This window comes from Ambystoma mexicanum, chromosome 7p (genome assembly GCF_040938575.1).
Source record: "Ambystoma mexicanum isolate Mex_15411 chromosome 7p, UKY_AmexF1_1, whole genome shotgun sequence".
Classification (NCBI taxonomy): Eukaryota; Metazoa; Chordata; class Amphibia; order Caudata; family Ambystomatidae; genus Ambystoma; species Ambystoma mexicanum.
The window spans coordinates 351,310,445-351,322,499 of record NC_090939.1 but is presented as its reverse complement, the minus strand read 5'-3'; the positions used below and the strand labels follow the sequence as shown (position 1 = coordinate 351,322,499).

The window sequence follows — 12,055 nt, the reverse complement described above, 5'->3', positions numbered from 1 at the left end:
AGGCGTTGCATGAAAGTTCGTCTGGCATTTAAATATTGAAAGCGTGACATGAAAGAGGCTTCCCCAGCAGTCATGTGACTGCCGGGGAAGCCCGTCACGTGATTCAGAGGCATCCAAAACTTAAAGGGGCCGTATGGATGTGACAGCTGGTGTGACTTACGTTGGTGCTCCAATAAAAAGTTTGGGCTAGTACACAGGACCTGATGGATAAGAATGTAAAAGGCAAACCCTATAGGTATTAATGGGGCAACGTACTAAGCCATATTTGCTGTATAATATTAATAAGAATGCAAAAAAGTTTTAGGATGGTTGCAATGTTTGTGGAACGGGCACTATTGATATTGAAGGGCTGCGCTGCAAATACTGTATATTAACAGGGCGCAAACAAAAGGTAAATAGTTTTTGCTCAAGGTTACTGAACCAATAGATGTCAAAATAGACTTGCTCATGAGGTATACAGATGTTCTAAAAGTTTTGACAAATTGTTATTATAATGCATTCCTCTCATGATGTATAAACAAACAAATGTCTATTGAAGCGACTATATACCATAGGCAAGGGTAAGATGTCAACATGTATTGAACTCCCAAGGTTCCAGCGTGTAAAGTCAACATGTATTGAACTCCCAAGGTTCCAGCGTGTTAAGTCCTTTATCTAATGTTTTTAGATTAAAAATCCACAGTTGTTCTTTGTATGTCGACATCTTCCCCTTGCCTATGGTATATAGTCGCTTCACTAGACAACATTTGTTTGTTTATACATCATGAGAGGAATGCATTATAATAACAATTTGTCAAAACTTTTAGAACATCTATATACCTCATGAGCAAGTCTATTTTGACATCTATTGGTTCAGTAACCTTGCGCAACAACTATTTAACCTTTTGTTTGCGCCCTGTTAATATACAGTATTTGCAGCGCAGCCCTTCAATATCAATAGTTCCCGTTCCACAAACATTGCAAAAATCCTAAAACTGTTTTGCATTCTTATTAATATTATACAGCAAATATGGCTTAGTATGTTGCCCCATTAATACCTATAGGGTTTGCCTTTTACATTCTTATGCATCACGTCCTGAGTACTAGCCCAAAGTTTTTATTGGAGCACCAACGTAAGTCACACCAGCTGTCACATCCATACGGCCCCTTTAAGTTTTGGATGCCTCTGAACCACGTGACCGGCTTCCCCGGCAGTCACATGACTGCTGGGGAAGCCTCTTTCACGTCACGCTTTCAATATTTAAATGCCAGACGAATTTTCATGCAACGCCTAGGAAAACTCTTGAAGAGCCCTCGGCTCCGTGTTCTGCTGATCATTGCAGACATAAAGGCAGGCATGGCTAACTGCAGTAAGTGTTTTCCGTCTGGCTGACATAAACAGTGTTAACACATTACTTCTTTGTAGTCTGGTTAATAGCACTTGCTTTTCGTTGCAATGTTTGTATTTGCCATTTACGATCATGTATTCTTGGCAGCACGAACGGCCGCCTTCAGTAGGCTGCAGCTGTAAAACACACACGTTTGCGTGCTAAAAATAGAACTAATGCGAGCTTCCCAGGCTCATGTCAGTTACCTCGGGGCATCCGTTTTCTGCTGTAACGTCTGTGTCTGCCCTAATGTAATGCTTGGTCATCCACGCCAGTGAGTAAGGCGGTGTCTATAGCCGTCATGAATACATGCAGTAGTACAATTGTCATTTTTAATTTTTAAACGGACAAAAGGACCATTTAACTTTCATTAGTGGAAAATTATTTTTAGCACAAGGGACACAATTCCTCCATATTGTCCCCCACTTGTATGTGAGCATTGATGGCTATAAATATAATTTAATATTTTCCAATGCACACAGGGCCCTATCATTTGACAACAGCATGACTCTAGGACTTGTAAATGAGCCACCCTTGACCTCCCCTTTTCTCTCTCTTTTTTGTCTTGCAACTTTCTCTTGGCTAGATTTAAAATGCATTTAAAGTCATGTGTACTGAGGCAACACCAACGTCAGCAATAGTAGCGTGACTACTGGAATAAATCCAGTCTTGTTTCTTGAGGTGAGTGGCGAAGCACTGACACCTTGATGCTCTTAGGTAGCATAGAATTCATGTTTTTTTCAATTCTTGCTGTTTAATATGTCATTTCAGATTTCCTTGAAACTTTGTGAAATTCCCTTGAGTCAGATTTAATGGGCCTGACGAGTTTGAGCACATGACATTGGGCGTCAGGTCAGTTTGGCCCCACGATTTCTGTGTTGGGCCCCTGATGGTGTTGGTTTCTCATATGGTGGCGGTATGATCCCACTTGAGATACAGTGGTCTGTTTTGGCTTAGGGTCCCACAAACCCTCCTTTTTAGACACTCTGTAACAATAGGGACACCTTGGGATTCGTCACAACACGGTGCCCCCAATAGTTTTCTATTTATGGTATAAACAATTGCATGTTGGTAGCTCAAGACAGCAAGTATAGATAGCAGTTTTTTGTATATATAAATGTGGTATTTTTGTGTTTTTAGTGGTAATACTGTATCAAGTGGTCCTCCTGATGAAGACGTTATTCCATTCATATTTTTTCAAAACGTCAAAACCGGTAGAGAAGAAGATCCTGGGATGGGATTTATCATTTTTTGTTAAATGTACCCACTCCGTGGAATAGAGCACATTTTTGGTCAATGGTTTTGCTGACACACATTTGATGTGGACAAGATGAAGTATTCAAGACCATGTGGGGCTAATTTATGTGCTACCACATATGGATTGTACTAAAAAGTTTTAGTCAAATAAAAGTTTTTACTGTGAGTGAATGAGGTTGATTGTTTTGAGTTGTAAATGATGGATTGACTGTTGGGGAATGATGGTTGTGTTAGGTTTTTATCACCTGATGTTTTGTGCTCCTTTGCTATGTTAATGTAATTTAATGTCCGTGTATTAATTAATGATTCACTCGTTTTTTGAAAATAATGTATCTTAATAAATACATTTTTGATACCTTTAAAAATAAAATAACCTCTGGACAATTTTTCAGTAGATTGTGTTACACTAATACCCTAGTCCAGGGTGTGGGGTTTTCCTGCGCCTTTCGGTGTGCCCATCAGAGAAGCGCCACAGCTGATTTGTGTGGACAGGAAACCCCCAATGACTCAGAATGCCTGGAGATCATGTCAGGGTCACCAAATATGTGACTGGACTGCTGATCCCCATACCCCAAATGTTCCTGTAAATTGTACAAATGGCTGGGAGGGGCTAGATGATGCCATAGAGTCAAACTAACCAGATTCTCCTTGAAGCACACTGAGATTTCACATTATATACATTATTGCAACAGTTACACTCCCACATTTTGTTACATAGTCATCCCCCCAAACATGATTGGTCAACACTCTCAATGGATGCATTTATTTAACCACCATCCCCTTTCGACATACATTTGGATTATATCATATTTACAGCACACCTCTTTTCGAGAAATTTCTGTAGCAGGTCATGACATCATCACATGGGTACACATTCACACAACAATACTAATTCATTGCAAGTTTTATGTGGTCGGGGACCTCCAACCCTGGTCGTGATGCACATGAATTTTCCAAGGATTCTTCAACAATACAAGGAGAGAAACAAACAGTTTCTCTTTGACCTGATTGGCATCTTATCCGCTCAGACTTGTTGGCATCCTCTTTCATGTTAATCTCTAATGACTACCATTTCAGGATGCATGGGCTCTGGCCACATCCTGGTCATTCCTGAGAACCTGATCAAAACCTGTAGCCCCTTTGTCCGCTCATCCCTTGAGCACCCCTTGCACTGGGTTTATTACCAGGCCCCAAACTGACACTACCAGTTGGCCATACTTCCCTGGATTGAATAACATGCTCCCACATACCTAAAAATATTACATCTCCTCTCCAAAAAAATACCAGGACGTAAAACCCTTTCCTGACCACAAATGACCATTTTGATGTTATCACAGCTGCCTGAATGCAGTTAGCTGGCTTCCCCTAGCCTTCCTAATCGATCAACCAGCTTCCTGTGTTGCAGAAAGTTTATCTCTCCACCCCAGCTTTCTGTGGCCTACAGATGCCCTACCTATGAGGGGTATGCATATTAGAATATTCACCATGTACCCCCTTGTTTCCCACTGTCCCAAACATATTTTCCTGAAGACCCTTGTGTATATATGTCTGTGCATGTATGTTGAAGACTACCGCATCCCCTCACAGTGACTTCGCCATCTGTGAATCGCCTTTCTCGCGTGTACATATGAATCTCCTTGCTTCCAATCATTAGGCGCTACTTGGCACGCCATGCAAATGCATTGTTTTCATATTGCATTGACAGATTTGTCATTATGTTGCTACCTGTGTGAAAATCTAAAATGTATCAACTATACACAAACTAACACTAATAGCAACATTGCGTCAACATCACCATCACGCCAGTCACCAATATGGCATGCGCAACGCAAAACTCTCTTTTCCATTGAAACCTTTATTGACCTCCCCGACACATCGTCAGCCAAAAACTCAGCTATAAAGAAAGAAATAGTACTTAAAATAAGTAATGTAACAGAAAATAGTTAAAACAATAAAAGTGGGTGGTGGATGAAATAACACAAACCGGCATCCAATCAAACCACAGGAGTGGAGAGGGCTCCAGTCCTTAAAAGTGCTGGTAAGTTGCTCTCTCAAAGTTGCTCTCTCAATCCTACTGTTCTAGGAAATGTGTAGAAGATGATCTGTGACCAGAGTTTCATCAATTTAAGTCTAGAGGGAGAGAGATAGGTACAGGACTTTGCTTTCATGCAAATCTATGGATAGCAAATGGAAAAGAATCAGGTATTTTAACTTTCCCCCTGACTTGGATTTCTCCAGAGACCACTACTGATGTTATGCATTCTGTTTGGGACACAATCTTCTGTGTTTGGCCAGGTCAAGGGAGGCAGATGGGTCTTGGGTGCAGAGGTCACTTTCAAATGGAAGATTTTGTTTTGGTCGGTTGTAAGGCTTGAAATTCAGTTCCAGGCACCTTCCAGGCAAACACCTGTTCAAAGAATAAATTAAGACTTCTGAGTAGCAAACACCAATAGGACACCTCCAGGGAGCAGAAAATATGGATTGCAATTGAGTTACCATAATTAGGCAGTGACAGGCAATCTTCAAAGGACAAACAAAGGAGCCGTTCCAGCACAGCCTTCGTTGATGTAAGGTCTGAAAATGCAGGAGCAGGCATTGTGTAGTATAATAAGAAGATCCTGCAAATTGCAAGGATGCATACAACAAGCAGATGACTACAGCGCGGTAGACGTGGAGAAGGCTGCTTAATCTACTGATTGGTCAAGGGACACTTCTGAAGGCTCAGAAGGCACAGATCCTTTAGAATTGTTTAAGTCTGGCTGTTAGCACTGGTCCAGTGGTTGAAGCACTACTGAAGGTCTTTTTGAGATCAGGAAGAGGAGCAGGGCTTCACAGGAACTTCAGCGGATTTGGTTCTTGGCAGTTGCAGTAGTTTTCAACTGGTCATCAGTGAGATACACTTCTTCATAAGAAAAGGTCATGGCTCTGAGGCTGTTCTCTCAAATGGCTGGACACCTCCTTTCATCCAAGATATGACCTGGAAGCTCACCCCGGTCCACCACTAGTAAGGAGGTGCAACAAACATGAATAGCCCTGGCCACCACATACATCTGCCAAGCCTCCAAAGTCGTGTTCGGGTCTGGGTTCTCTAAATGGGGACTTACCAGGTCATTCCAACCTTGGAGGACCCGATAAGTCTCCATTCAAAAAACCCTACCCCATTCCCATTCAAACTCCCATGGGCTCAATAGGAATGGGGAGGGAGCTAATAACAGGCCCATAAATGACCGGCCCGTTATTAGCTCCCTGGTCCCTTAGCGGCCTTAGTGGGACCCGCTAAGGGACCTCGGAATGCGGCAGTAAGGGGTTAACGGCACCAGCATCCTTACAGGTGCCATTAACCCCTTACTGCCACACTCATAATGACCCCCATGGTCTCACACACAGATTACACCTTATCCCACAAAAGCTGAAGCTTTCCCTGAGAAACAACATTCCATATAAGCAATTCCAGCCCTGAGCGAGCAGGAAGAAGGCCTAATATAAAAATGGCCCAAGGACAGGCAAGAACCTTGCGGCACAACCACCTTAAAGTACTAGCCATGATTAGTAGCCATTTGCAGGAAATGCAAAGATTCCCGAGTAAAAAGATCAAAGCATGGTAGTAAAATATCTGAAGTGACAGCTGATTCTGGCTGTATTGCAATTGTAACCAAAAAGCCACAAAAGAAAAAGTTATAGTTATACACATAATCCTAACCTACACTTCACACATGGTGGGATACCGGCAAAACTGCCTCATCATTGGCACTGCACGATTTCCCAGTGTAACCAGGATAGTAGGGCGGCAGAGATGCCAGTAAATACCCATTCCATGGAGTCCAATAGGACTCCATGAATGGGATTGCTGTAATTACCGGCACCAGTAGTACCCGTGGTGGTAATTCCAGCATTTATTTGCATGTAGGAGCCTGAACACCCAGCAGGTCCAGCCTTCCCACAGTTCACTGCCCCCACCGACAAACTTGTGTTTCCCCAGTCTGGAGAAAATGCCCATGCTGGAGATACTGGCATTTTATCCGGACCAATAAAGTTATAATGAGCCCCATAGTATCGCAATACTGATAGTTTTATTGACTGATGAGTGTCCCCATACGAATGAGCAAACAGGCAAGCGAAGTAAAGCAAAAGGCTTTACTTATCTTAAAAAGTCAGGACAGGAGAAAAAACATGAAAAAAAGAAAGGGTGTCCCATAGAAGTCTATTACTAACAATCACCACACATGTAAACTCTGCACAAGTCCATACACATGCTGAAATTATCTAAGTATGCGTCCCCCATTTCTTATGCATTCAGTCTACAAAATCCAAAACCAAAGCATTGATGTGTGAGTTCATTGACAATTGTCAATGGAGAAATGTTATACCCAGGTTTCAAAGTATTTAATAATGTCATTGCCTTCATGCCCAATATCTAACCTCATTACCTGCTGCACCATGATATGTGACAGGCATCACTCCCCCAGTATTGTTACTACACCATCACCGAAAACAGACCCCCAAACGCCTACTAATGTTATGCCTAAAACCATCTTCACATACTGTGTGCATGCCCAGTGCTGGGAATGGTGGGAGATTGGGAGAGGAGAATGAAATGTGGCCCACAGTCATCAGCAACTATGCTGTAGAGTCACATGGGTCTTAAGGAAGAAAATAATGTGCTTCAATGTTGTTCCATTTCTATCTTATTTGCTGTGACATAATGCTGACCCATCAAAGATCTTAAGCAGGATTCTCATCTGAAAAATTACTCCACATAATAAAAGTGCAAGATGGCATCCATAATGAACCTTCAGGATGATGACATAAATGGGTAATGGCTGGGCTGCAGGCTGATGCCTGCCTGTGGTGGGGGCTTTTGCTGAGCCTGGGTGGGGATACTCCTTAGCTTGCTCTGTACTGGGCATGAGGAAAATATCTCTCTTTCTTTGTGGCTGGAGAAGTGGCACTGTATTGGAGCTATTATTTATATGCTCTTCCCACCCAGCAATTGTTGATTTTGTCAATGTTTCAATATGTGACTTAATTGTCTGATTTGGCCCTTGTGTGCTACTAAGCCACCTTTACTCTTATGAATTGTACCTCCTCTGAGCAGTTGAAATTTTTTGCTGTAAAAGCTGATGTAAAATCGGGTCTACTCTTCCAGTATTATTTTTGTAATCGGTTTTCAGACGTGGTGTTTTGTAGTGTCATTCTGAGGCAGTAAAAGCACACGTTAAATCCACGTGGTTTCACCACCTTAATGGGATGTTATTTACGCATGTCTTTCAGTCATAAAGTGGAAAAATGAATTTCATTGTATGGAGAACATAGTAGAGCATAACATTGTTCTGTAGAGGAGCAGGTGGAAGCCTCTCCTCTAGTACCCACCCTTTCACCACCATCTATTTGAGTAGCAGACGAAGGACTACCATTGGGAATCAATGTGTGAGTTTGTCACATATCTATACCATGTCAAATGTATGAAAGATGATATGCACTCAGACAGACACTCAGAATTTATCCTCATGTTTAGTCAATGGAGGGAAGTTACCAAGAAGTATGTCAATTGCCTAAATGCACGGAAGCGGCTCTAGGAATCATGGATGAATGCTAATCAAAAATCTGATGACGATGATATGATGTCATAAAGAAGACATTTAAGAGTAAATAAAATCAATATGAAAATACTTAAAATTGACAATGTGATGGAAGAACTATGAGAAACATGTACTTAAAGTTGAACTTATCCTGAAAACAAGAAGATGAAGTAATGTTCTGACCAGAAGAAAATGGAAGACGGCTCGTGTTGAAGAATTAACCCAGCTACCTCAAAAACAAGCCTACGATCACAAATTGAAGAATTGAAGGAGAAGCTTTTTTCATGTACGGAATAAGGGATTATGTTGGCCTGAAGTCAAGGAGGCTATTTCATGAGATGGGCACAAGTCACAGAGAGGGGCGAATGAATAGACCTTGTGTGAGACATATTTCTGCTCAGATTAGGAGAGCAAGGACATTTTCTGATACCAAGTATTGAACAACCACAAAGTCAAAAGCCTATATGAGGTGGTGTGAGCACATCTCTAAAGGGCGGAGAGGTTAATGACACCATAGTTAATTAAATCAAATATCAGAAATTAAGAGACAGAGGGCCTCATTGCGAGTTTGGAGGTAGCCATGGAGCTATTAGCGCCACGGCTGCCTCCAAAACCGGGTCCGGGTTCAGTCTGGTGGAATGGGGACTTACCGAAACATTCGACCTAGGCGGACCCGGTAAGTCCCCATTCCAAATGCCATTCCCCATTCCCATTTGAGCCCCCATAGGGCTCAATGGGAAGATGCTAATAACGGGCCTGCACGTCCTTTGAGGGTCCCGCTAAGGGACCTCTTAATTGGACGGTAAGGGTTTAAGGGCACCAGTCTCCTTACCGGTGCCCATTAACCCTTACCGCCCAACTAAGAATGAGGCCCAGAAATTGACAAAATCGAGGTCTCCTGACACGTGATGAAGAACACAAAACAAAGGCTATTCACTAGAGCTTTGAGTTAAGATGGTGGTGTGCTCACACTCCCTCGAATGTCCCAAAACAGTAAGCAGACTACAAGGTTAACTAAAAATGATAGTCTGTGGCTTGATGGACATACAATGGACTAATTGGGGGAAAGAAAAGAAAATGTGATGCGGCCTAAACAACTAGGTTTCACTTTATTGTTCATCTTGTGCTAAACAAGCCAAAAGGTTGGATAGGGTTACCAACCAATCAAAAGGGCCTGCTATGCCCTTTCATACACAATGGGCCTCATTACGAGGAAGGCGGTAGGGGGTTAATGGGGCCGGTAGAGCTGCAGCCCCGTTAACCCCCTACCGCCTCATTACGAGGTCTCTTCGCGGGATCTGCTAAGGACGCCTGGTAAAACCAGGGGTCATAAGCGGGTCCCGTGAGCAGACCAGGAGCAGACCAGGATACAAACAACGGGCCCGTCATTAACGGGCACATTGTTTGCATCCTCCCCATTCCCATTGAGCCCTATGGAGGCTCAAATGGGAATGAGGATGTACCGGGTCCGGGTTCCCTGAATGGGGAAATACCGGGCCCTCCAAGGTCAGAATGGCCCGGTATTTCCCCATTCAAGGACCCCGGACCCGGTACCCGGAATGGGGGTAGCCATGCCACAAAAAATGGCATGGTTACCTCCAGGGTCGTAATGAGGCCCAATGTTGCAGTTATTGCTGCCATATTCTTTGCTATTATCAGTATGTGACGTGCGTAGAAGTAGCTCAGTGCGTATCCAACAGACAAGGTGCAGCCAATGAGATGTTAGCACCTACGTTATTTCATAGGTAGAAATTTCCCCCATTCCCATCCCTCCCAGTGTTAGGTTTTTGTGAAATTCCACGTAGGATGACCTCACAAATGACATACGTAAAATGATATAAACTCTATGCAAACAAACTTTGGTGTGAAAATTCGAGCATCACCTTTGATAGCTGTATTTTTCCTTGCTTTCTTTCATTGATATTAAAACAGTGTTTTACCATCTTCCTTTGGTCTGTCCGATTATTTGGCCTGTGTTCATTATTGGTAATCCCATCTAGCACAAAGAAGACGCTTCAAGGTGCTAGAGCACAGTTCCAACTTACTTTAATGCTCTGTCTAACTGAGAAAATTACCCACTTTGACTTTCAGAATGTCTACAGAGAATAAGGCCAGCATTCAGGATTCAACCCCACTCTCCTTCCCTGTGAAGAAGAAAACAGCTATTGTAAGGGAGGGATCACAAGTACGACACTGACACAAGAGATACAATTTTAAAAACTGTATTTAATATTAAGGGTTTGGAAAAACTCATGCTTTGCCCTGTGGCTATGATGGGAGTAGTCTCTTCCATCAAATAATAAATAAAACACAGTTTTAGTAATTCTCTGGGAAATCAAATATGGCAAACAAAACATAATGCCTGCCCTATCTCTTATTTAAAAACTATGTAAACTGGAATATTATGCAAAGGAAATCAGTGTTATAACATAAAGAATCAATGTGGCTGAACAGGCTCTCCTTCCCATGTTCGACAGCATGGAGAAAGGCATTCCCCAGAAACCTCTGGCTCAGGTTTTCAAAACAAAGGCAGTTCAAAATGTGGATCAAGGCCCGCTTGGCCTTCCACATTAAAGTTCTTATTCCAGCTTTCAAAAGTTCTTTCACAGTTCAACAAAAGTTTGCACAGGTCTCCCTCAGTCAGTCTCGGACCTCTCCATAACAGCACTTGAAGGGGTTTCCTTCCCCAAGCTTTATTCACATTTGTTAGGGGTTCCCTTTCCCTAATTTATCACACTTCCAGTCTCCCTCAGTTGCGCTCAGACCTTTCAGGGATCTCGAATAATTTCGAATGTGCAAGGATTTTACTAAAGTCCTCCACAAGACCACTTTGAAGTTCTCTTTAGCACACCCTTAAGTTATTGGTAGTTCAGTATCATGAGCGCAAACATTCAACATTCACCTTTTCACTTCTGTTTTTGCTGGGGTTAATCATTACGCATTTTAGAGTTCATTCACTTTGTCGCTTTATAACAAAACATTTCACCTTTCACAGAGACTTTCGAGTGGGCTACTTCCTTTCACCAGACCACTCTGCTACTCTGTATCACTGGCTTCACAGCTATTTGTAATTTCAACTTCACCACAAGTCTGTCTTCCTTCACGTCCCATGCACGCATGTGCAGCCTTCAATTGTGATATATACTGTTGCAACTTCATTTCCTTAACACACAACAGCCTTTCATGTTGCTTGCCAACTCACCTTCTGTGTGCATTCCTTTCTTTTATTTGCGGTTTTAATTCACGAGCCAAAGTTAATGCCACAGGCTTGGCCTCACCTCCCTAAGTCTGTCGTTCACCCAGGAGGTTCGCGGGTGCCTTTGAACAGCAATGCAGTCATCGAGTCTGGGATTTGGCCTTCTCTATGTATCTTTCACAGCTCTTCTGAGGCAACAGCCTCCTGCAGTGATATCCTGGGTTTCTCGTCCCTTTGCTCTTGTCCCTCTGTCAGTCGTTCTGCTCAAGTAGATTTGCCTACACCCCAGGGATTCTGCTCTTTCTTGTGGTCCACCGTGCTCCGAGTGTGTCTCTAATTTCCACCTGTTATCTATGTGGGGAGAGCTAATGGGTATCAGATGCATGTAATTAAAGTCAAGTGCCTAACTTTGCCCAACCCGATTGGTAGGACATGTCCAATGAGATAGGTAAGGGTTAGCTGTTTTACTCCCAGTCGCCCTCCTTCTCGGCCCAATGTTTGTGTAGCAAAGGGTGGGGATTTGGGACGTTGGAGGATCCTATAAAATAGGATGGCTCATGGGTACAGGAAAGGGGTGAATACCACGTCTCATCTTCGGTTGCCTCACCCCGACTCCCTGAAAACCCCTCACCCCTCACCCAGGTGATCCTCTGGCA

The 12,055-nt window shown here is 42.9% G+C and overlaps 1 long non-coding RNA gene across 1 annotated transcript in view; it reads left to right on the top strand.

Annotated features, from left to right (window-relative positions):
• Positions 1–1,235: 1,235 nt before the first annotated feature.
• The window catches only part of LOC138526570 (uncharacterized), a 232,691-nt gene continuing 221,871 nt past the window's right edge, over positions 1,236–12,055 (top strand). The window contains exon 1 of the long non-coding RNA XR_011283623.1: positions 1,236–1,349. This is a non-coding gene — a long non-coding RNA (uncharacterized lncRNA). The remainder of the gene's footprint in view (positions 1,350–12,055) is intronic.